At 33.9% G+C, this 27167-nt stretch overlaps 1 protein-coding gene across 2 annotated transcripts in view; it reads right to left on the reverse strand.

Moving 5' to 3' along the window:
• Cdh10 (cadherin 10) overlaps positions 1–26267 on the reverse strand; it is a 172586-nt gene extending 146319 nt beyond the window's left edge. For both annotated transcript variants that reach the window (XM_019207452.2, XM_010623791.2), the window contains exon 1: positions 25889–26267. The gene's annotated coding sequence lies outside the window, so the exon portion shown is untranslated. The remainder of the gene's footprint in view (positions 1–25888) is intronic.
• Between the last annotated feature and the right edge of the window lie 900 nt (positions 26268–27167).

Consider the following 27167-nt stretch of genomic DNA (forward strand, 5'->3'; position numbering starts at 1 on the left):
TTAAACATAAGAGACAGTAAAATGCAAAATACAAAAGCTTCACCCAAGGCAAAGACATGACAGAAGATCATATGAACAGATAAACACAATACCTGGATTGGTGTTTGTTGTTCTGGCTCAGCAGAAGATGACGTCAGAGAGAATAAAGACTCAGAAGTAAAAACATACATGTAATCTACCATGGGCTATGTGAATTTGCAAGGAGCAAAGGGTGTTGAGGAAACAGAGGACATTCTCCTAGCTTGCCATATCATATTCATTCACCTTTTTTTTTTTTAATACTGAAGGATCTGTTTCAGCAGGATGCTGAGTATGGATGCATTAGGTTGGATAAAATGTTGCAGAACCTGAGATGTGCTTTAGCCAAATCATTCTCACTTTTTATTGTAGAATGGATCACTATTCTTAAATCCTATTGACTTTGACAGAGATAATCACTTTAAAAGTGTTAATGAATATTAACTTTTGCATACAGAGTAAGTGTAAATCTTCATCAGGCAGAGAGAAATTAATAACATTCAAGGACAGAGGAGGAAATCACTGCTGGTAGTAGTGAGGTGGTTCTCAATATTCATGAAGCAGGAAGCTTTCCTTCAGGTGTTTTAATTTCAAAGAAATGAAAAATATAGGTAATTGGGGAAAAAATAAATCTCTAGTGCCAGCTGTATATTTTACCCATGAAATTGTCAAAGAAAAGCTTTAGTTAGAATCAGTCTAATTTGTAAAACACAGAAAATAATAGTAAAATATCACACAGTTCAATCATTTAATTTCCAAAAGGTGATACTGAGACCAATATGCTATGTGATTTGCATACTTAATCTTAGTTCTGACATACGAGTAGGATGTATAAAATATGAGGTGGCTTCATAGAGAGCTGAGATTTTAAAGTCGAGCGTATGGAGAAAAAATGTTATACCTCTGCCAAAGATTAGTATGACTTCGCTTTCCTTTCTGCCTTCAAGAAGATGATGGAATATTGAAAAAGACAGCTACTGGATCTGGCCAGTCTTACACTGTTCATTGTGCAGTCAGTTCCAAGCCAGCAATCCTGCAGATGCAGGGATGCTAGTCAGGCACATTCCTGGTAGGGGTACTAGTTTTATTTAACGGTCTTGAACAGCTGGAAAGCACACAGCTAACGACCACTTGAGCATGAAAGTGTCTGATGATTGCAAATAAAATATGGCATGTGATGAAGAAAAGAAGTAAGTAGCATTATACAATAGAACAAATGTGCAGTAACAGGCCAAAAAGTGTAAATTGTATAACAGATTTCAAAAGAAAACTGCCATTGTAATATGCATTCTCAGAATGGAATACTTCTTTCCAAACAGAAACCATTTAAATAATCAGAAAAATTATCTATTTTCTATCACCTCTACCTCTGTGAATGGAAAATGATGCGTAGTTTGCAATAGAAAAATAAGAAAAATTCAAACAAAGAGATAGTTTTGGCAAGAGTTTCTCAATGGTATTTAAGCATCAAATGAAAATATTTATGAATTGAAATAACCCTGTGGTCATAAGATTTCTTACCTTGCAGAAATGGAAAACTATCAGAATCAAAGTAAATAGAAAGCAATGCTGAATTCCAAATGCAACTGCAGGGTGAGCTGTGCTTTTAAATAACCATATATGTTTTCAGAAATTTGTATCACGTTACATGTCTTTTATTTTTTTTTCTCCATATAACTGTCAGCTGTATCGGTGATGAAAATGAAAAATATATCACTCAAAAGTATTTTTGCATTTTCTGAGCTGTACCTTATCTAGTGAAAATGAAAGTTTTCTCTCTTTTTTCCTCAGACATACATTTCTATAAAATTTCTACACTATCAAAGCACAGCACCAAGTTGAAAGAAAACACAGGACATAGCCAGACACCACACCACAATTTTCTCTGAAGCTTCACTAGATGCTTTGAGGCTTAGCAGGGAAAAGACCCTCCCATCAAAAAACACTGTCTTCTGTGCTCTCTTGTAAGGGAGGAACAACTTGAAGACCCATTGATCCAGTTTTTGAGCAATGCTTACTCCATTGCATTTATTCTAATCATCTATAATAAATATTCTTGTTATTTAATTTTTCCTTTTCTGATCACAGACAGATATAGATGCCATAGTGGTATAGATTTTAGTCTATTTTGTACATGAATTTTTTTCTCACTGGTAAATCAGTAATGAAAATTTAAAAAATAAATATAAACAGTACCAAAATACTGTTAGATAATTTACAAATGACATACACTTGGATAAAAATATTTTTTTTCTGAAACAGATAAAGAAAGCTATAATGAAGTAACACCTAGTTAATATGGTGATCACCAAGGTGAGGCAAGTTTCTATGGTTGTATAGACAATGGCATGCCTGTATTTCCATATTAGTCATCACACATGAAGCCAATGTCATTTTACTTTTATTTTTTTCTCATTAACACCTCTAAAATAATGTTTTGCATTTTTTAAAATACTAATTTGCATTGCAATTTTTGAGAATTTAGATTGAGAATGAAACATAGAAATAAATTCTCCCAAATTACTAATTTTAGATTAAAGCAAAGTGAAAAATCAAAAATATTAAGTTGCATGTTAAAAGTTCATAGGTTGATGTAAAAGGTAAGATAAGAACACAAATGCTAAAATGCTCACCCTTTAAATTACTACAACTCATATCCTTAAAATTCTACAACTCATATACCTCAGTAATTTAAAGGGAGGGGAAAGCATTAGTTCAAAAAATATAGAACTAGAAATGCTCACCGGAATACAACTAAGCTATCATTACAGAAGTGGAATAGCTTTGTATAGAAAGACCCTAAAGATTAGAATCTTCAATCTAGCAACTCTGGCATCTATTAAATAGCGAAGAAGGTGGATAGCGTAAAAGCCAAGCTATCCACAAACTTCTATTACATGAGGTCGAAGGGCACCCTTTGAAGTCTAAAAGAGATAAATTTAGGACACATAATCAGAAGTGCCATGCTACTTTATTTATTAGGTAGAGTGCTCATGGAAGTAACACGGGCTGAAAATACAATAGGTTCATAATGGTTTAGATAAAAAATATACAGTAAATCAGTTCCAGACTATTTAAAGGAATTGGTCCTATGTAACATGAATAGTGCTTTTATCTTTGCCAAAGAATAGACTTCTTTTTACTCTTTGGCTATAGTCTATGACACTAAGTTTGATTATTTTTGCACTGATATTAAGAACCACATCTTAGAAATATAGGCTAAACAGCAGCAAATGGCGTTGTGCAGTACTCAACAGCTACCCACTGAATGAATTAATTTTCCACAGCCAAGAAAATATTTCCAAATTATCATAATTAATATATTATTGGATATATTGAACTCTGAAGGCACATGCTCCTCAAGTATGTGAATTAAATATCCTATGATAAGATCTATGATTAGAGTATCCACAAATACACATAAATTAGTGCGTATTAAAATGAACCCAGAGCTATTTCCTCAGTAAAGGCTACACTTTAGAATTTGATACACGGCATTTATTTGAAGAATCTTGGCTTCCTGGTGTTATGGCCTTATCAAATTCACTTATCAAATGAGGGTCATCACATTTTGAAAAGTTAATATTTGCTGCAGCATAATACAGCGTATGTCTATAATATAGTTTGTATCTAGATGTCTCCCCAAACCCTCATGTATTCATAGGCCGGGCTTTCGGGAATGACTGGATCATGGGTGTGCTATATTGCACTAGTTACTGATTGATTTAGTATGGTTCTGGGTGTAAATGGTGGGCTTTCTGAAGAGGAAAAGCCAGCCTGCTAGGGGGTGGCACCAACCATTCGGTTATAGCCTGGATGGAATAAAAAGAGGATGAAAAAATAAATCTCAGTGCCTCCTGTCGACCACTCCATGAATGGTTACTCCTTTGTTATGCCGGCTTGCGGTGGAACCAGCCAATTACGGACTGAAACGTCTACCAAAAAAAAAAAAAAAGTGAGCTAAAATTATCTTTTCCTCCTTTTACTTGTGAGTGTAGGGTATTTCATCCCAGCAGTGAGAAAGTAACTAAGACAGATTTGGATGCTGAGAGAAGTGAGCTCCTCGCTGCGATGGTCCATGATAATGTAGTTCAGACTCCTTTGGAAGTGGATGGCAAGAGGAGCTCAGAAAGGTTTCGAGTTACCGGCTGGAGAAACAGAGCTAGAATCACATGAGACAAGCTTAATGGAGAATTTGTTCAGAATTCAGAAAACCAGAACGCTGATAGTAATATATCTAACGACCAGGCTGAAGAGATTTCAGTTGGGAGAAAGGATTGCATCGGCAGCTGGACCCCAGGCCATGTGCGTTATGATCTAGCAGAAAGTTTTTCTGCATATTGCTCATGTCCACAGACTTAGTAGGGGACTGAGATTAAGTGCAGTTGCCTAATTACTGTTGCAGAATAAATTTCAAGGCAGTTTAATGTTAAGTCAGTGGCATAGCTACTGCTGGGGGCTTTTAGCCAGATATTTGTAGAGAATCAACAGTAAGAGGCCCATCAGAATGTTTTAAATAATTTGAATTCAGCCAGAAAGAAAGCTCCAGTAAAGTTGCAACCTGCAAAGATGGAAGAGAGAACTTGATTACTGAAAAGATTAGCAACAAAAAGCCAAGTACTTTGGAACAGGAAGAATGGAAAAAAAATGCCTGAGGTTAACACAAGAAGCAGCAGGTGTCCACCTTTGCAGCCTCAAAATTAGAAAGGTGGAAAATTCTGCCTTGAGAGGAAAGACCCAGGGCACCGTATTCCAGAATGGGCCGGGCTATAGAATTTGTTCCTTGGAACTTTGTGCAAAGTGTTCAGCCATCCAGTGCTTGATACGTACAGCCAAGAAAGAAGGAAGCCTAGGTATTGTTCCAGCTGGTCACAGATCTTTGTGTTATTCACATGAAAAATGCAAGGGTTGTGGAGTCAGGAAGGTTTCCATCCAGATTTCAAGAGAGGCCCTGGGCAACAAGTCAATGTGTCTCTGAGAACACAACATATGAAACTGCGTGTAAAGCAAAAAGTGCCTTGGAGACCCCAGAAAGTTGGAGAAGCCAAAATGTGGATTGCCCTTGGACAAGGAATAAGTAAAGCCAGCCCCAGAAGAGGAGGCCATGAAATCTATGGCAGTACCATAGTGCTTCAGCAGTGGGGCCACTCAAGCTTTTTGGAGGTCACATGTTGCCACAGGTTGCCCAGGATGATGGACACAAAATTATGGGACTTAATGTGCACACTATGGCATTTTGGTCATGCTTTCATCCCATTCCTTTCCATTTCCCTATTTATATATTTTGGAATGGGAATATTTATCTCCTGCCACTGTATTTTGGAAGTCTTTAACTTCTTTTTTCATTTTTACAGGGGCTTGCCAGTAGGAGTTTGCCTTAAATGTCACAAGAGAATTTGGACTTGAACTTTTCAGCAATGCTGAAACTGTGAGGAATTTTGCAACACATAGAGATGGGCTAAATGCAGTTTGAATAAAGGGATGCACAACAGCCTTTGGTGGCCAGAGAAAAATGTTATGGTTTATGTGTAGATGGTCCCTCTAAGCCTCTTTCACTCATACATGAGGCTTTTGAAAATGACTGGATCACGGATGTGTGATACTGAGTATGGCTGAGTGATAGCTGCCTCATGGGTGTTGTAACACTGGATTAGGCCTTGAATGCGGCTACTATTTTTCTGTGTATAGCTGATGGACTTACTGAAGAGGGAAACCCACCCCAGAGGTGGGTGGCACCAACCAATAAGTGTTATAGACTGGAAGGAATAAAAAGAGAAAGACGAAGAAACCTCACTGTCTCCTGCCTACCACGCCATGAACAGATTCTCCTCTGCCATGACCCTCTGCCAAGCTACTCTGCTTTGGAACTTGTCAACTATGGACTGAAACTTCTACAAAACGTGAGCTAAAATAATCCTTTCCTTCCATAACTTGTGGGTGTCCGGTATTTTATCTCAGCAATGAGAAAGCAACCAAGACCTCCTATCATTGTTTCTTAGAAATTATGTTTTACCATATTTTATTTTATCAAACACTTAGAAAGATAATTTCAGATTTATGTTCAGCTTCTATATCAAATATTGTTATGTTATATTGTTATATAATTGTGAAGTATTTCTAGAGCAAGTATACTGAAACGTGTAAATTAGGCATAAATGCTAAATAATAACAACTCAAATTAAAATCAATTTCATGAAACAGATTATTCGGTTCATAAAAACACCGTGGTTCATGTCTGTAAATCTGGCCCTGATAGCTAACACTGTTCTTTCGAAATTGAAAAGTATGGAGAAAGTATTTGTTCCACTTTTCCTTATCTGAAAAAAAGGTTTAAACATTTCACCATACCACCATTTGACGCTTTTGCAGCAAAAAAAGACAAAATATATAGATAGCGTGTCTACATTTTTTCCTTTCAGAAAAGCCCGCTATGAGACATGAAGGACACAACGATCACAATAGGACAGCAGTCTTAAAATAGCATAAGATCAATTTATCATAATTATCAAACTTATGTACACTGTATGACACGTTGATGTTATTACTATAAGAAAGACTAAAGTTTTCTAAATTCATACAACTTGAATTAAGTTTGAAAACACTGGCTTATATCACAAATTCATTGTGGTTTCCTAAAAATGAATTTTTAAAAAAAATTAGATAAGCACTTTAGATATACACTACAGTTCCATTCATCCTTGGGATCTTGTACCTTTGCATGACATACCTTGCTTGATTTTTATTTTTTCCCCATTCCCCTAGCCTCCTTTCCCCCCTCCACCTTTCCCTATTTACAAAGACTTTGTTTCCATTTTTTTCTCTTCCTTTTTGAACTTTCCCCTACCCCTCCCATTTTCCCAATACCTTTAGACCTTTGCTTCCTGTTACAAAATATCAATTATACATTTTAACCCTTATTTACACTTTTAGTTTATCACACCAGAGAAACTATATGGTATTTAAATATGTGAGTTCTACTAATTTCACGTAAGAGTATAGCTAAGTGGATGTACATTGGGGAAATACTTAAAAATGAATTTTTATTAAAATATAAAATCCTTTATGTGGTTGAAGATACACAAGGAAGAAATGGTATTGAAATTCTGGGGATTACGGCTCAGTGTGTTAAAACTCAGTGAGGTGCATGGGGGAATGTCTGTGTGTGCATGTGCAGTTTAATGTAAAGACAATCAGTATTTGCATGCATGGTAGGCTTCATAACACTTGACAACCTCAGTAAATTTAATTTTCTTTAAAAATTATATTCTAACAATTTCTAAAAAATAAATCTATACATACAATAAATATCATCATCTATCTACAAACATAGGAATCTCTTTTTGCTCCAGCAGGAGGTAACCATTGTGATTACTCTCCAATGTATACTTCAAAAAATTCTATATTCATTAAAAATATCAATATTATTTATAAAAGTAAAAGCATTTTCAGAAAATAAGTCACTGTAGAATGCTAAGGGAACGTGGAGTTTATCATAAATCTATAGCTACTTTTTGAGTTAGTTGTTTCAGTGAGATTATCCTTACCTGTAATGTTTGCCTTTCATTATTCATTGTTCATGATTTTTGACAATTCAGGTTTACACATGGTATGATACTATGATCTTTAAAGTACTATTCACTCTGTGTACTTTTAAATGCTTAAATTTTGTTTACTTTTAGGCTAATCTCCTCTCCTAGAAAAATAAACAATAAATGTTAAGTCCTTAGTAAATATAAATTTTGATTTTAAGATGTTATTTGAGCTTTTTAAATAGGAGAGGAAAATCAATCACATATGTTTTGCTCTCAGGCATACAAATATGAATATTCAGATATGCAGTAGAATTAAGAATAGAGAAGCAACGTTTCATTCTGACTTTCTCACATAATAATAGCTTTGTGATTTGTGAAAGCTATCCACACTCACTATGACTCAGTCCCCACATTTGTGAAATGGAGCTGATATGTCTCTTTAACATGATGATAACAAGTATAAATCGCTATGCATGGTGTCTGGCATGTAGAGAGTACTCAATAATGCTATTATTATTTAATCAGTTTAAAACTTTTTGATAATGCATCTAGCATCTCCTACCTATAATCAATACTAGTGAATGAATAATGATAGATTTGATTATATTGAGTATGTACTGCACAGTACACATTCATATATTGTATGTATTTCGCAGTAAACTTTAACACAAAAGTCATGAATTTTATGTTGTCAATGTTTTTAGGGCGTGATAAAAAAATGCTGGCTGCTCTTACAAGATGGTGGTTTGCAACATAAGAATGGGAGTTTTATGCAAAATTCTACTTAACATTTTGCTAATGATGAGCCATGAATTTAAAAGTAAACTTAGAAAGAAAACAAAACAGAGTTTGAAATAAATAACCCCTGCCTTGGTCACGTAAATGACCCTCGTCTGATACATCAAGAATGCTATCCTTTCAGGGCAGTCATCAATGGTTTTATAGGGTTTGGGACACCGGAAAACCAACTAGAAAAAATTATGATTCCACCCGCAAGAAAAGATATGAGACATGAAACAAACCATGAAAATCTAAATACAGGAAAGAGAAAAATAGCAAACAAGTGATAACTCAGAGCACCTGTGCATTGAAGAGTACACATGAACAGACTACTAAGAATCAAGGAGAGACAGAGATGTTGACACATATAAATTGATAAAACTCCACTGTAACCCGGTTGGTACTGTGGAGAAATAGTAACACATGCTGGTTAACTAGTGAAACATTTGAGTCTATATTAATAATATCAGTAAATGCGTGTAAAATAAGACTATAATGATGGATTTGTTAGTACTTTTTTCGCCCCTCTGAGTTGTTTTAAAAGAACTTTTAGGCTGGGGATTTAGCTCAGTGGTTTGGTGTCCTGCCTTGCAAGCGCAAGGACCCGAGTTCAATCCCCAGTACCAAACAAAAAAATAAAATAAAATAAAAATAAATATAAGAACTTTTAAAACCATTTCATGATCTTTTAATAATGCCAGAATCCTTTCATTATTAGTAAGTTTCATAATAAATAAAGTAGCAGCCATGCAAACCTCCATGTTCATATTGCCTTCATTTCACAGTGATACAAAATTGTGGAATACTTGTCCCCTGAATACATTCTATGCATTCTGCCAACAAAAGTCAAAGAAAAATGTCATTCTCCACATAAATTCAGTTTTCTAAATTATACTGATGGTTCTATTTATTCATGTATTGTAATCATAATCATTTTGATTACAATATGTGCATTATTTTGTTTGTAAAAACAAATGTCTCACATTTTCTATTCTATTCATCCTGATGTATAACACAAAACCCTGTATGAAATATGTGTTAAAGAGTAAACGGCTGTGAATTCAAGGCTCAATATAACAAAATCAAGGCATTTATCTCAAAATGAGCAATGTCCCTTTGAATGAACCAACCTTAAAGAACAAACAATTGTCATGCCAGATGTACTTTTAAAATTTTCCATTTTCAAACTATTTTTGATGAGTTTATGAACTCAGACATTAAAACATCTCAATATTTTCTAATTAAAGCTATTCATCTCATGTGCACATTCCAATCACTCAACAAGAAGTTTAAATATATACAGCCAGAAAGCACTCCAAAAATTGACTCAGTAGATACAAGTGTATATCAAATGAATAACAAAGATATAATAAATAAACACAGTTAGTAAGTGGGAAAAAAACTACAGCTGTTAATTTTTAAAAGTTAGCTTTAGGTTAAAGGAGGGGAAAAGAAATATTTTCTCAGTGGAACAGAATAAAGAAACACATTTTATGACTTTCATGAGTCATTTAATCTTTCAGCTAATCAATGGTAATATATTTGTCTCTAAATTTTGAGTTACAATATGCACCCTAATTTTTGAGGCATGAATTTCTTTATCATATATTTAAGTAAGCTTGTCACATGCTGGAGTTGCAAATAAAAAAGAATAATTCTAGTTTAAAAGAGTAATGATATACAAAAAGAATGAGTCATATACAAAAATTAATTCAAGACAGATGATGACTCATGGTAAAAAGAGAGGAATTAAATTATGAGTTTTCCAGTGCTAGAATGCTATTTTAGCTGGAAAACTCAAAGAGCATCTGAAGGAAAAAAATAACATCTGTGGCCTGCTTGAATTAGGTATGAGTTTTAGCACCCAGTTCCTGGGTGCAGAGTGAAAAAAAAATAAAGTTAGAAAAATTAAAGAAATAATAATGAGATAATATATAAAACAAAGAGAGTGTTTCTAGAATTGAAAACTTGTCTCTGTTTCATGTGGCAAATGAAACAGGGCGAGAAGACCTACAATGGTCTAAAAGAAAGAAGAACGAAATTGAATTAGATGATGGAATTTCACTTTTACCTAGTAAATTTTAATAATGCTTGTAATGATAGAGAGAATTTTTGTAAATAATCTAAAAACCTACAAAATTCTAGGAAAATGTAAAATGACTTTTGCTATCTCTAACAGCAATGTGCTTTTTTAATTCAAAATTAACAGACACTGGAAGCATTGACCTTGAAGTGGGACATCTGGCCTCATCCCTAACCTTGAACATCCACTTCCTGTGCACTAGAATTGATAGCTAGATGGGTCTTCAGGTAAATTCCCCAACTGCAAATAACTGTTACGTCTGGGTTAAAGTGAACTGTCTTGTTACTATAACTTGTGCATGGGTAATGTGAACCAAAGAAATGAAATGTAACCATTTAAATGAGATTGAGATCATAACTGTAAAACCTATATAAACAGAAGCTGAAACCCAATAGGGGGTTGATCACCAGCACTGCCTATGTGAGTGCAATTTGACCCTTTGCTGACAAAATAAACTTTTTATTTGAATTCCATTCATCACATCTCTATGTGAGTGCCAATTGCCAATTCCTTCCTCAACAATAACACATAGTAGGCATCTATAATTGCAAATAAAAAACAAACAATCTAAACAACTCTACTCAGTGCTTCACAAGTGCAACAATCTAAACTATCAATTTGCTTCTGTTGAAAGCAGTCTAGAGGATTTGTAAAGTACAGTTGTAGGTGTGTCTGAGTAGGACTTGGAAGCATGACTTTTAGTACTATATATAAATCCTGGCATCCTCTGTTCAACAGCTCTGATTCTTTTTGGCAAAGAACTAAACAGTTTTGCTACCACACACCCTTTTCCCATGGTGTTTCTGCTTTGAAGTCAGCCAACCAAGACTGAATCCACTTAAACTATGAGCCAAATAAGCCTTTCATTCTTTAAATTGTAGGAATCAGGTACTCTGTTCAGCACTGGGAAAACTGACCAATATATCAAGTATAGCTTCATTGGGTTGAGAAAACAAGAAACATTATTGTTCCATTCTCTAGACAAATATACATTAGCTTGGTTAAATAACTTATCCAAGATTCCCAAGTCTTCTGTTAATGTCAGAGTTAAAACTACATAGATCTGCTCACCTCTGCAGTTGGAGCAGTCCATTGCTATACTGGAGTGATCGTCTAAATGGGGCAGTACAGGGAAAATATTGAGCTACTGAGTGATAGGTGTATCACTTGCAGCCAAACCTGCAAGAAAAAGTTTCTTATACTCTAACACTGGCATATGCCTTTATCTGTAACTCTCCTAATATTCTATGTTCATACTGTTCTATGAATTTATCAGAGTCTACAGTAATTTCCATTTAATTTTTCCTGGAAAATAGCAGGAGTCATCTGAGGTCAAGGACTGCCCATATGGTGTATCATCTTCATCACACCATGTTGCTTAACATGTCTCTTTCTTCAGAGTGGAAAAATGAATATATTTTACTAAATGATGCAAAATGGGAAGATGTGAATTAAGTAAAACATACCTTAAAAAGCCTTACAAAGTGAAAAGATTCAATCACAAAAGTCAGTTCAGTGTCTGGATTTGCCCTGAGCTCGCATCATCACTTTATTCTAAAATGTCCAATTAAAGAGCATGAACCTCTCAAGTACAGCTTCGATTCTTCTATGTTTAAATGATCATATTCCACCTTTCAAATTTACTAAAAACCACATGCATGTGGCAAGGAAAAGAATCAAATGCTGATAAATGTTTTTAACTTAAGTAAATGGATAATTTAGTTAATTATTTTCCAGTGCTGAGGACTGAAATCAGAAACTTCATATTGAGCTACACCATTGGCCCTATTTATTTATTTACTTACTTATTTAGAGACAATTTCTTGTTAATTCTCTAAATTTCCTATGCTGGGCTTAAATCTGTGATTCTCCTTCCTCTGCCTTCTGGAATTCTGGGAATACAGGCATGTGCTATGATGCCATACTATACTTACATTTAAATGTCATTCTGTCTTCTGTATTGTCATCTCACTGAGAAAAGTGCAATGTGTTATACTGATTTGTAAAGTTTCTAACAATTTCAATAGTATACATTGAAAAGTCCAAATACTGGTTGAATTTATATGTGTATTAATAAATGTGATACACAATGTAAATAGAATTATAAAGATCACATGATCATCTCAATAGAGACAGAACAAGCTTTTAACAAAATCCAACATCCATTTATGAAAAACGCTCTGACAAATACATGTATAGAAGAATATTACCTCACAATGACAAAAGCAATTTATGACAAATGTTCAGCCAACGCGAAATGAGGAAAATGGAAATCATACCCTCAAAAGTCAAGAACAAGACAAGGGTATCCACTCTTACCACTCCTGTTCAAGTTTCCATAGAGCAAATGGACAAGATAAAAAATAAATTGGTAAGATACAAAATCAGTACTCAAAAACAATAGTGTTCCTATACACAATAATGAATCTACCAAAAAGAAATCAAGAAAATAATCCCATCTCATGGTAGCTTCAAAATTAATTTAATACCTAGGAATCAACCTGAACAAAGAAGTAGATTTGTATCCCAAAAACTATGTCACTGTGAAAAAGAAGATTTGAGGAAAACATTAGAAAATTGAAAGCATTCTCTGTTTCTACATAGCAAAAATTAACATTGTATAATTGCCATATTACCAAAAATATCATATGGATTCCAATCAAAATACCAATAACATTCTTAATAAAACTATTAAAAAATCTAAATTTATCTGAAACTACAAGAGATCCAGTGTAATCAAAGAAATCTGGAGCAAAAGAGCAAAAGAGGAGACATTACAACCCTGCATTTCAAATTATACTATTAAGCTATGGTAGCAAACCACCATGGTTCTGGCACTAAAATAGACGTACAGAACAAGGAGATAGAATAAGAAACAGAAACAGCCTGATGCACTGTTAGCCATCTAATCTTTGACAAAGCAGCTAAACATTAAACACTTTAGAAAAGAGAGATTCTTAATAAATGGTTCTGGAGAAACTAGTTACTTACAGAAGAATGGATATAGACTCCATCTTTCATCCTGTTCTAAAATCAAATCAATGCAGATCAAATGCCTGCATCCTCAGAACAGCAGAAATACTGACTATAATAGAAGATAAAATAGGTAAAACCCTTGAAAGCACAGGCATAGACAAGGACTTCCTGAGCTGGTATCTTCCCAAAAGAGTTAGTTTACATATTATGGTGAGAAAGGTATGCCTGTATTTATAGGAGCACAATTAACAATAGTTACATTGTAGAAATAGCCTAGATGTGCATTAACAAATGGATGAATAAAAAATCATAGCATATACATGCAATGAAGCATTATTCAGCTATAAAAAAGGATGAATTTGAATTACTAGGAAAATGCATGCAACATGGGCCGATAATGTTAAGTGAAATAAATCACACAAAGAAGGCTAAATATTTTATAGCCTATTTTATATGAGAGACTAAAATATAAATGAGTAAAATAAAAAAAGAGAAGCTAAGAAACAGGAGATGAGAAAGGGGTTCTGGGGAGGGGGAAGAGGATTGAAATGATCAAGATGATATAATTATATGCAATTATATAATTATACACATCAATGCCACGAAATAAATGCACTTAACATACATTAAAAACAGAAGGAAGGAAGGACAAAGAAATGAAGAGAAAAAGAGAGAAAGAGAGAGAAGAAGGAAGGAAGGAAGGACAAAAATAAACTGGTTGAATTGTAAAGGAAAAATATAATCTGAACCCGAAAGTATGGAGTTGGAGTTAAAAGGAAAGTACCATTCTACTTACTAGAGACAGCAAAAAGTATAGTCATTTCTGTTTGAAGAAGACTAGATTTAAGAGTGGCAGTCAATGAATTTTTTCCTCTAGGCCATTAAAAATGGCCCTGTCATGTAAAGGTCCCAATAATGAATGTAATTGCACTGTATACCTAAAACGTACCAATAAACTCAGTGAGAAAAAAATGGCCATCAGTTACATACTGGTCTCAGAGAGATGATTAACTATGGAAATCCTACGTATTGTCTGAGGATAATTATTATGAACAAACAGGTATGCTATATTTTAGATAAAAAATGAAAAGTAGAAATTCATAGCTGAAGTATTTTGAGTTGTTTCTTGGTTTTTATTCATTTAGAGAGATGTTTCGTATGTTTCTTCATTTCTGATTATCCACTTAGTATTCATTTGCAAAATTCTTTGCATTAAACAAGAGCACTAAATACGTATACAACATCATCAAAATGTTGTAACTGAATTGTGAATATTTCCAAACTCTTAAATACAGAATTTCTGTTTCAGACTTGTATCTGAAAGAGAAATAAAAACTTTATAGATTCAATTGAAATGATTCCTGTTATGCAGCATTGCATAGGAAAAAAAGGAAGCAGTCTTTTGAGAATAAAAGCCAATCAATAGTAATATTGCTGAGAATAGAAGCATTTCGTTGACAGAAAGAGCATGGTTTAATGGGCAGCAAAGTAATCTGTGTTTTCAGTGAAGCTATTGGACAGTGCTTGAGAAATGATATGTGATAACCATTTGTTTTATAGTAAAAGGCAGGCTAGCATACTCAAGTAGTAAGAATATAACTTTTTATAGCAATGAAAATACATAACAAAGAGATGGTCTTCATAAGATGCATTTGTAGTTTTATAAATTTGTCTTTCAGTCCCTTAGAGTCCTGTTCTCTCAATTAAACTAAATCAGTGCCCCTAAAGAGAGACAATACAGGAGCTGTTTTATTGTATCCAGAAAGTGTGAAAAAGCTATTCTCTCCTAAACTTGGAACTGAAATATTATCAAGTTTTGATGATGATAAAGACAATAATACTCCAGAGTATGACATAAGTATCTAGATAGATAGCTATAGATACAGCTGTAAATGTAGACAGACATAGAAATAAAATAGGGAAATGTTTATTGCTCATCGATCTGTTTCTCTAGTATAGGTACAAAGAAAATTCATTTTGATTAACTTTCTTTCATTTTCACATTCAGATAATAAATTACAAAGAGTTAAACTTTACTGTATAAGTAAACAATGGTTGCTCTAAACTTATATACCTAGGACAGTACTTATTTCCAGCTCCTGAAAAGCAGTTGTATTTCTTTTGAGCATAGCATTTTCATGTTAAACTATGAATTCCTTTCTCAAGCAACAATATATATGCAGTAAAGGAAGATTGACAGTGGAAATCTGCAGTAAATTACATAGATATACAGTATTTTAGTATTTCTTAAAAATAACTTATCTCTAGGAAGAGCCAATAAACTCACTAAAACATATTCAGTGGTGAGGATTTCATAGCATCAGTTCTTTGCTTGTTAAATTAGTTCCAAAAAATGAAAAAATAAACACAATACGGGCATCAGTTTTGTTGTGTTGTACACCAAGGGATGTCAGAAGAAGGTTTGCCTTGGGAAAGTGAAACATTTGAAGAGTCATTAGACTTTACTTCCAGTTGCACAGCAGAAATACATTTTATTTAAAAAATTGGATCTTGGCTCACAAGTGTTGTTAAAAATATTCTACACTTTGTAATGAAATATTTTTTATAATTCATATACACATAAAATGCAGTGGTATTTACCTGTGATCCATTTTAATGCTATATTATGGTCCTTAATGTAAACACACGTCTGTCTGAAAGCTCTCAAGAACCATATTCACTTGGAAAAGGATTTTAAACCAGAAAATAGTTTCTAATTGTGATGATCAGGCCACAAGGTGGCTCCAAAGATCAAAATATGTTATTTCTCTCTGAGCAAGAGAATAGAATTTTGCCACAGGTATTAGCAGCAGTTTACCCTGTAATGGGTCAATACTTCAAAAGCATAATTGCATCTTAACCTTCTCATCAAGTTTTCAATCTAATTTATGTTATTTTAAATTTCAGACATTCAAAGCAACATAGCAAACAGGTGAAAACCTTTAAACTACTGTATTTGAAGTATTTGGAAATTATTCTTTCAGTTGTGTACATAATTAAAAAATTAGCAACATTTTCTAAGAGTTTTACAATTAATTCCTCAGTTAATTTAATGCAATCCTATTCTTACTTTTTTAAAATCAAATGAAAGGAAAATATATACAAGCTAATGCATTTTGTCTCAAGCATGATTAAAGAATTTAACTCTACAGAGAATCTCTACATTTTTAGACTGCAGAAAGCCTAACAATAATTCAAGTATATTTTCATTAAATTATACCTGTTGGTAATGTTTATTGGTCTCTATTATGGTGATATCTTCTTCACAAGTTGTTAGATAAGATAAATCATTAATTAGGGCCTTTAAATAGTTCAATTTCTAAAATGAATACATTTATGATTTATAAATAAATCTAACAGATACAAATTTTGATAGAATTCTGTATTTTTAAAATGAAGTTTCAAAATAACGTTACTTGTGTGTCCATATTTTAGGACTGTTATGCTTCAGTCTGTTTATTTAACTCACAGAAATCATTACAGGTGCTTTTTAAATTACCATATAGAGTCACAAAAAGGAAGAAAAAAGAACAGTAATTTTAAATTGGTCTTCATATCACCTTGAATGTGAAGAGTGAAAAGAATTAACTATCTAAATAAAACCTGTTAAATGTTTCACATTTTGCTGCAGGTTCTATGTCTTCATCAGACAGTTTCAGCAACCTAGTCTAGGAATCAGTAGCCCACTGACCTTTTACACTGTAATAGAGACTATGGAATTATTCCTGAGATTTATAGGCACCAACACTTTAATGGGATTATTTCTATAACACACAGCCTTTGTTCATCATTCTTTTTCTAATTTTCATTACTCTGACCTCAAGAAGGAGAATCTGTGAAAGGAATCATTATCGCAGTATATTCAGAAATAGCTCATGTTTTACCTGAATGAATTTATGTGGCTTATGAAACTCAAAACAGCCAGTCTCTGTCTTTCTGATGTTTTCTCCTTCCTCTGTGCCTATTTCACATTCTTCAAATCATTTTCAAAATTCATACCTATTAATGCCTTAGTTCATTCAAAGGCTATATGAGAATGCAATTTAAGTTTTCAAGTTACATTTAATTCTGTATGCAACTGACATTACACAATCATTACAGAATTAATATATTTTTTACTTATTTGGGGGCCCTATCCAGTTATAATAACATTATATGAGATATTTCCAATTATATTAAGTAATTTGACTATGGCCTTGGAAATTGTATGGCTCAGACTACAATCTTCTCAAAAATATCACATGAAGAATTTATGAATAAGCCACACATGTGTAAATACCAAATAGTTTCTCTGGTGTGAAAAACTATAATCATAATAAGATCCTAATGATATAATTGACAATGTGAAAGAGGAAGAAAAGGGCTAAAGGTGTAGGGGAAATGGGAAGGGGAAAGGAAATAAGAGAAAAGAAGAAATATGAGAAAATGAAAAATTTGAAATGAAGTTTTTGTAAATAGGGAAGGGAGGAGGGGGTGGAGGGAGGACAGGGACAAGGGGAAAAAATGAGAACCAAGACCTGTCATGCAAAGGTACAAGATCGCAATGATGAATGTAACTGTACTGTATGCCTAAAATGTACCAATAAACTCAATGAGGAAAAAAATGAATTTATGATATCATCAATAGAATAAATGAAACTTTAATAATTATATAGTTTAAGTAAAAATTATTATTACATATACCATTGAAAATATTTAAAAATATTAAAGTCATAAAACAAGTCATCTTACATGCTATAGTTAAAATTCTCAGTATTAGTGCGAAATACATATTCACATAAAGACATATTTACATGAAATACATATTTACAAAAATAGTATCAGTAACAGTAACTCTTCCAGGCAGTAGGAGAATTCTCTATTAGGAATAATTGCTTCTTTTAATCATGACAATTGCCCTATTGCATAGCTACAACTATTCATCCCATTCAACAGACGAAAAAATAAGCGATATTAAATATTAAAAATATTGTGCGTGACACAGCTAGGATTTTAACCCAGACGGACCGGTGCCATGATCCATGCTTTTATCTATTAAAGGTCAGTATGAGAGTACTTAGATTAAGGTCTTTACATTCCCTGAAAAAGAGAATCTCTCTTCCTGGCATTCAGCCTGATCACTGTGCAACGTCCTTATGTAAAATGACCTTCTAGAATTGTACTCTGGAGAATTACTGTTGTTCTCACATAGTGACTAAGCTTGGAGCTCAAGGGCTGTTATGGAGGGCAGATTTTCAATTTGGGAGTATGGGAGCTCCTGCCAGTACCATTTTTAGTAATAGAACTTGGGAGTACACTTGCAGCCTTCTTGTCTGGGATTTGTCTCAGCGCTGGGACTCTGTTGTAGTCCAGGCAGCCCCCATATCTACCAGATGAAAACTGGCCATTGCAAGTGCAGTGCAGATCAGTAACTGAGAGCTGCTCTTCCTGAAGCATCAATTCACTGCTCACTCTTAGGGCTACACTGAACGGATCTGATTCCACACAGAAGTACATATCGAACGAAAGAGGTCCCTCATTCTGATATCTTCCTGAAAGATCTGGTGTTGCTTGGAGTAAAACAGTATGGCTTTAACAATGCATGTGAAGGAAGATCTCCATGTTAGGCTTTTTAAAAGCACCTAGCACTTATTTATCAAGACTGGAATTTCATAAAAATGTCATGTGATCATTCAGTGGCTCTCGGTAGTATAGGTTTCAGTTTGTTTATGTGTTCATTTTCTATCTCCCATGTTTGTATTTTGGGCTATTTGAACAGGGCTTAGCATATGGGAGGGAGTTAAAGAGCAGTTGGCAAAGGGAATGAAGGAAGGAAGAAAGGAAGGATGGAAGGAAGGAAGGAAGGGAGGGAGGAAGGAAGGAAGGGAGGGGGGGGAGGGAAGAGAAAACACTAAAGGTTTCTTCAACAATATATATATTGGCGAAAACTAAAGACTGTTAAATGGAGAAATAAGTGATATTAATAATGCTCTACTCTACTTTTATGTAGAAAATGGCCATATTTAAGGTATAACTATTGATGTTTCTATTATAAATCACAATTGATTGAATTGTGAATATCTCATGTTAGAATCTGCCTCTGGTGATGTATAAAATTGGTGTTAAATACATCCTAAAATCTCTGGGTATCACAGGAAAGGAGCGGTTCATAGCCACTTCCTCCAAAATTAATACAATGAATTATGAACAGAAGAAAGATAACCAAATTATTATATAGGTAACAGGAAACATTTAAATTTATACGAAGTAAAAGTAAAACTATACATAAAAGGGTAATGCCAATATATGGTAGCCCCAAGTCAAAAGTCCATGGAAATTAATAATTGTGGGTTTTGCCTTATTATAGTACTGAGCCTCATAGTAATTTTTTAAAAAGAGAATTTCCATAAAGATATTTTAAGGACCATTGATTTTAACACATACAGATTTAGCTAGTTTACTTGAATGATGGCAAAAACTGTTCTGATTTGTATATTACCTAGAAAGAGGCTTGATCTAACTTCTACTTCTAAAGTGAAGTGAATTAATATCAGATTTGAAGTCAAAATATTTCAACTCTACAAGAGTAACAGAGCTCCACGAAATTTTTTAAAATATACATTAAAGAAAGTATCATTCTTAACTTAGATTTTAGGTCATTTATTTAAAAGAAACAAAAAGTTTACCCTTTACCCCTTATCCGTGCCAATGCTTAATGGTTAATCATTGTGAATTCTTGTGCATTCTATTTATTTTATTTTATTTTATTTTATTTTATTTTTTCTGGGTGGTTGTGGTGGTGGTGGTAGGAATTGAATCTAGGGCCTTGGCCATGTGAGGCAAGCATTTACCACTGAGCTACAGAAACTCATTTTCTTGTTAGATGAACTGAGCTGTGATATATACACTTAATTTTACCCCCAACAGTTTCTTTTGTTATGCCATCCCTGAGGCAAATAGCACACTGTTCATTTTTTAAACATTTAATTCATATCCTTAATTTTTATATCAACAGGTTATTTAATCCTTAGTTAGAGACAGATAACTTTTAAAGCTTTCATTCATTTAAAGAAAATATCTTAAATAAAATTATTAATGAAGGTCTACATAAAATAAAGATTTACAAAGCACATCTGAAATTCTTAAAATTCCTCTAGTAGTACAAAGCTACCTAAATATGAAGTTAATGATTTGAAGTTTATCCTTAGATGACAAATTTCCTGAAACTATTATGATGCCTCGTTTAAGTTTGAAGTTTGGTTCTATAATTATGGAAATATTTACTATTTTTTGAATCCCAGAATTTACAATGAGTTCAAAGGACATTTATTTTTCTTTATTTTAGTGGAAGTGAAGCTATTTGAAAAAGGAGAACATGTTATATTTTTAAAGCTTAGCTTAGTGGAAAGCACAAAAATTTACTTAAAATTTTCCCTCTACCTGGACAAATATAATGATTGCCTTTGATCTGCTTGGATATGTAGTCAAGTTTCAACTTCAATGTTTATATTTATATACACAGCATTGACACCTTGGAGAATGAATGGAATAACTCAATTCAAAGTATTTATTTCATTCACCTTATTATTTTAATTTGCCGCACATTCTGCTTAACATAATTATTGCTAATTTGTTTCTCAAATGTTCAGTTGGAAACCAGAGACACAATGATAGTTCTGTACTCCACAATACTGAGAACAGACATCTCTCACTGCATGGCAGTTTTCTTTCTCAGATTACAAATTTTTGTATGTGTTTCTCACAACAGAGAAGAAATAGCATGTCTAATGAAACCACTTTCTGGAAACAAGCAATTTATGTTTAATTTATATTATATTTAAAACCAAGGCTCTGTCAAACTACTTCAACATTCTCTCTTATAGAAAATCAGCACAGATTTCCAATCAGTAACTGAAGCAGGGAATATAATAACTCATGTCTATGCAGTCTATATTCTGATTATTTGCAGAAGCCACTTCATTAATAAATGCTGAATTCCCATGCTTTGCTTGGTAATGCAGCAAGCTATATTGGTACCAATTTCAACTCCTCAGAAGCCTCAGTGCAATAAGAGTTACTTCCATTTTAAAGGACTTGCTTTAGCCAACTGAACTTTCATACACTTTATGCGGTGATGCAAGGAATGGTGCCATAAATCCATGGTGTGATGTTGAAAAATGTCGGTACCAGCCACAAATATCAAAAGATCTACCAAAAAGGCATTTGATATTGGATGACTTTTAAAGTCACATAGAACCCTGACTCAGGAACTTTTGCAATTGGCCTAAGTGAGGGCTGAGTGGAAGAGAGAAAGACAGAGACAGAGAGAAAGGGGGAGGGAGATCTAAGAGAATTTATGAAGATCAGCAGGGCTCTGACATGTTTAGATGTCATGTAATACTAAATTTCCTGATGCGAGACAATGCTTTATCTTATGGGCTATTGGACACTCTTGTCCTGAAGCTTGAAATGTCACTGAACTTTATTAGGTTTAATTTATATAACTGCAGTATACAGAGAATTTTCTTTAAAAAAAAGAAAATTGAGATCATGTGATATGGAAAAGTATTCTATAATGTATTTTATAATGTTTATAATGTGATAAACACATAGGACATAAATCTACTGTAATAGATTGTTACATTAAAGCACTTCACCCACCCAAAAGCAAGCATTATTTTCAAGGAATTCTACGTCCTAAAAGTGATGCACAGTGTGGCTTTATTTTAGCCACTATTAGTCATCCTGCAGTTTTCCTTTATTAAATTTCTACCTCCAATATGGATAATGTTTATCAAGTGTTTCTTAGTCATAGAGAAGGTAGCACATCATGTACAGTGAAAAAACTAAATTTCAAAGGAATATAAAGAGCTAGGTTAAATTAAAGCACTTTTTTTCTTAAAAAAATTGAAGTTACTTTGCGGGAAGTTGAATTGATAACAAAGAGTTAAGGAAAAGTTGTCCTGGAAAACTGTTTAAAAACTGTAGGTTACTTTAACTGATGAACATTAATATTTCCTTAAGGATCCTACACTCCTAGAAATCTACATCTTAGTAGTTGATAAATTTGATTTTCTTTCAGTGAATGGCTCTTCCATATAGTTGGATTGAATGATGACAAGCAAGATATGCAAAAGCAAATGCCCCTGTATGCTTTAGGCACCTTTGCAGGTAAGAAAGACAACACAAGAGATTGTAAAGGGCTCCCAGGCTCATATAAAAATGTCAAGTTAGGTGAGGCTGCTGTGGATTCAGAAGGAAAGAAGGAGACAGAATTAACATTGAGCTGGTATTTTTTAATCTTAAAAAAGATGCACTGCTTGTTGATTGAAATTTTTCTTGTATATACATAAAAATTGTAATTTGAACTCTTGAACTTATTGAAATAAAAGCAAAAAAAAGTGATACTCATGCAATGTGAACAAGATCCAAGTGCATTGAATAGAAAAATGAAGGCAGATTTTTTTAAAGTATAAATTTTGGACTTCTTTTGTCTATCTGTATATTTCAGGTTATTACAATTATACTAGAACAAAATTTTTACATGAACTCTTTTGTTTTCACAAATATCATAAAAAGAAAATTGGTTTTTTATATTAAATTTCTTTTTTATCTATGCATTCATGTTATTCCTTAGACTCTGTTTTTCCTCAAAAATACTCTTAATAGAAACCATGCAACTAAAGCAATGCTTAATCCATTTTGCCATTGTTCTGAATTACCTAAAAAGATAAATTAATCTTTTTTTGCGACTTGGTTTTTAACTTGTCTATTTCAGACATGCTATTAAGTGTAATTTGGTTGGTAAGTTGACTCTTCTGAAATCCTATGCCAAATAAGATTTTGGGTTTAAAATAAATGGAAAATATTCAAAACAAAGACCTGAAATTCAGAAATCAAATACAAGCATAAAATTCCTTGTTGCTGGCATAAATAACTTTTATATGTTTCTATATATACATTATCTCAGTATTTTATAAGCATTTTTCTATGTTGGCAATCATATTAAAATTCAGTAAAGTACAAATGCACTGGCCCTAATTGTTTCAAAGCCCAGAGTTTAGAGGTAGTTGAGTTGACATTGCTAATTTGCATTAATTGCCTACTGTGTGACATTATTACTGATAACGATGGTTAGCAGAACTGTGCTTCACTTTGCTGCTGAATCAGCAGCATTGCAGCCAAAGTCGTCGCTGTGCTGCAGCCTAGTGGAATAGTTTGGTATAAAAATGACATATTCTCAGACCAAAGCGTGCTATCACTGACTGCAAAGTAGGTTAGGAAACATAGGGAATAAGTCATATATCATGAAATGCTGCTGATCGTAGATACTTTACTTCAGTCATTTGTGCGAAGTATTAAGTGAAGGTCAAGAACTTCAGTCTAAGTTTTAATCAGATTTCACATATTTCTCATTGACCCTTTCGGTTTCAAATATTCCAATCCTAAAAAAAGAAATCAGATCTTTTCCAGATTACATGAACTTTCTTAATATTAAGCCAGAATTATAGATCTTTCTATTCAGAAATCATTAATTTATGTGTTTACTTTTTAAAAGAAAAAAACCTCAATGTTGGTAAAAATCTAACAGAAATATTTAATTGAATACCTGTAAAGCACTAGTCTCTTTAATATACAGCTCATTTTCACATATATCAAGGAACATCGCCTGGGCCATTAATCAGGTACTAGGTGCATATTAATCTCATACATATGTGCATGAACATGGGTTCACATACAGTGTACACTCTGGTTCCCCATCCATTTTTCTGCTCTTCCCCCTCACATTTAAGTGTGTGGAATTGTATTCTTTGATTGGGGTCAGTAAAGGCATACACATTCACCAGGGAAGTCAATTTGTTAGCAGCAAGTATTTGAAACCAAAGAAGTATCTGATTTATTGAAAGCAGACATTGACTCATACTTTAAAAACACAGAAAAAGAAAAAAAAGTGAAAGGAAAGGAAAACAGCAATGCTTTGTATTTTTGTCACCAGAATGGCTTTGCATTTGCTGTGTCCCTCAGCCACAGCCCCAGGTTGTTCTATGTGCTCACTTTCCAATCCTTCACTCCTCTCTTCCCGAATAAAGACTATTTCCTTATGCGTTGCGCATTGAATACAGATGTGCCCCATTTAACTCCACTAGGGTGACAGGGGCAGATTTCCTATGCAACTTATCATTGACCTATTTCGGACACAACCTCTTCATTTTTTCTTCATCATTTTAACTAGAAATGAACATGCAGTTCTGTCAATGACATAATGTTTTCACGAAAGTTCTTCTAATTAAAAATCCTCACCATACCAGACCTAAAAAATGAGCACACTCTTGCCAAGTGTTATTCACCACAGAGAAGCTCTTGTAGCGATGTTTTAAAGAAAGATAAAGAGGGGATGGTGTGAAGGGAGAAAGTCTACTAACATATGCAGTGAAGTATAGCAGTTGTCACCATCGGAGGGGCAGATTATTTTTAATATAAATATTTCAATAGGGAAAATGTGAAGAAAAAATAATGTATTTCCAAAAAGCTCGGAAGTAATGGCTGTACAGTTTTGGATAATAAAAGCTATAACTGGAATGAGGGACTACAATTATAGGAAACAGACCTTTTCCTTTTTTTTTTTTTCCTTGAAAGCTTAACGCACAAGGTCATTTTTAAAATGATGTTTGTCTTTGTACCTGCAGACTACCTTTTTTCTAATGACAAAGAGATAGCAGGTTTTTATCGTGGTGGCATAAAAACACTTCCAGGCTACTGATTTTGCCCATACTTACAGTGCTATCAATAGTTACTTGTTGGGGACATGCATTTAGACTTTCAATAGGCTGCATTAATTTAACACCACATAAAATATGGATTTTATTGCAGCAGAGACAATACTTGCTGCAACTGCTGACTGCACGCATTTCATCCCCTCACACTCCTGACTCAGATATAAAAGGTGAATATAGGAATTGTGCCTATTCTGTTTCCCATGAATGTCAATCTACTGTATTTATGTAGATGCTTAGTGACCATTGACAGCTTCAAGGAGTCTGTCTTTTGCCTGTCGTTTCCCTTTACATTGAGAGTACAATGAACTATGACTACGGACAAGTGCAGAGTGAATGCATCCGTACGGAATGCAAAGTAATGTTAGGTGATGTTAGGGTTCCCAGCAACGATATTTTCTCTTCCACTGGTTTTGAATGGACAAAGGTAAACAAGTAGGAGCACGACAAATTACACCCCATGATATTTTCAGCATTTGTTCGGGGCGATGAATTTGCAAACTCTAAGCTCGTGACCCACTGTTGAGCATAATATATAATTTACCCAGCTTTGTGTTACCTTCGTAGGTATTGAACGCAGTTGTTTCCAGAATCTCATAGAAAGAGTTATGTACGTGCTCATTTATTAAAGATAATTTTTTGAAATAATTGCTAAGTACAACTTAACAACACATATATTTGCCCCCAGGGGAAGAAAAAGAAAAGACCTTAAGGGAGTTACAAGAAAAGAGGTGAAGTCTTCCTACCTTTTTTATCAGCTTCTGGTTATCGGAAGTTGATTCCAGCCAAAATAACCCTGGAGAAATTGTCACTAGGTCTCCTTTTTGTTTGTTTTCTGCTGTTATTTTCTATCACTGATTCTACTTCAATCTAACTCAAGCTTTCTCTCAGCATCACTTTTAACTCTGGACGGCAGGGAACCGAAGAAAACGGGGGCGAGCTCTCTCTCTGATTGGCTTTCATTCAGTGCTTCTGATTAAGGAGAAAAAAGAAAAAAAAAAAAAAAGGAAAAGGGGAAAAAAGCCCTTCCTCACACTGAGAGAAAGGTTCTGCTGCTAGAGCTGCAGCGCTCGCCATGGGAAGGTTAGAGACTGGGAAGCGCTGGCTTCTGCTCTCACACAGCGATTTGCAAGTGAATGCGAGGGGAGGGCGCTTGGAGCGCTGGGCTTGGCAGGCTCGGCGTCCCCTCCCCCGCAGGCCAGAAAGACTCTCTGTTTCAGGCGAAGGTAATCAGCCCAATCTAATCCGCCTGTGTCCGTAACGCAGCCCCGGAAACAGTGATGCTGCAACTGCTTCTTGCAGTTTTTAAAAGAGATACTTCTGGCTTATTTATTTCTCCAGTGTGTCACAGTAGACGACCAAACCAAAGTATTAACCGAGTGTCAAGTTTAATGACGACCGGGTCAGATACCTTACCAGAGCGATCTTTCCTAAGGTTTTGAATGTTTATTTTTCGTCTTTGTGAACTTTCTCTTCTTCATTCTCCAAATACCGTATTTAGTTGCTTTTTGTCATCAGGAGAACATTTCTGCTCATCACACTGGAAGGTCCGGGAGCAGTTTTGTCTGCCTGACCTTATCAGCTTTGCATCGCAATGGTTTAAAGATAAACTATTTTATGAATAATTTTAGTACATAATTACTGTTATTGAATTATTTAAATTTGGGATTTGGTGCAATATTTTTGAACGTTTTTTCTCATGAATTATTAATTTCGTACTCAAATTAGTGTATGGACATAGTGTAAATATATATGAATGGATCTACTTACCAACCGTCTAATTGTTTCTCTCTGTATTATCTCCATTAAATTATAATAAATCAAAACCAGTTATAATGAGCCAAAGCCTTATCACCAAATGATGTCAGTATAGCTCCACAAAATAAATAAGACCTTTACATTTTTTGGCTACATGTAGATTCCTGTCTAAAATGCGGTCCATGATAAATTACATCAATATATGTAAATCATAAAAATAAATATAAAGCTCAGGGTGAAATTATTAATATCATCTAGCCCACCTAT

This window comes from Fukomys damarensis, unplaced genomic scaffold, assembly GCF_012274545.1.
Source record: "Fukomys damarensis isolate Sample0158 unplaced genomic scaffold, DMR_v1.0_HiC HiC_scaffold_1, whole genome shotgun sequence".
Taxonomy (NCBI): Eukaryota; Metazoa; Chordata; class Mammalia; order Rodentia; family Bathyergidae; genus Fukomys; species Fukomys damarensis.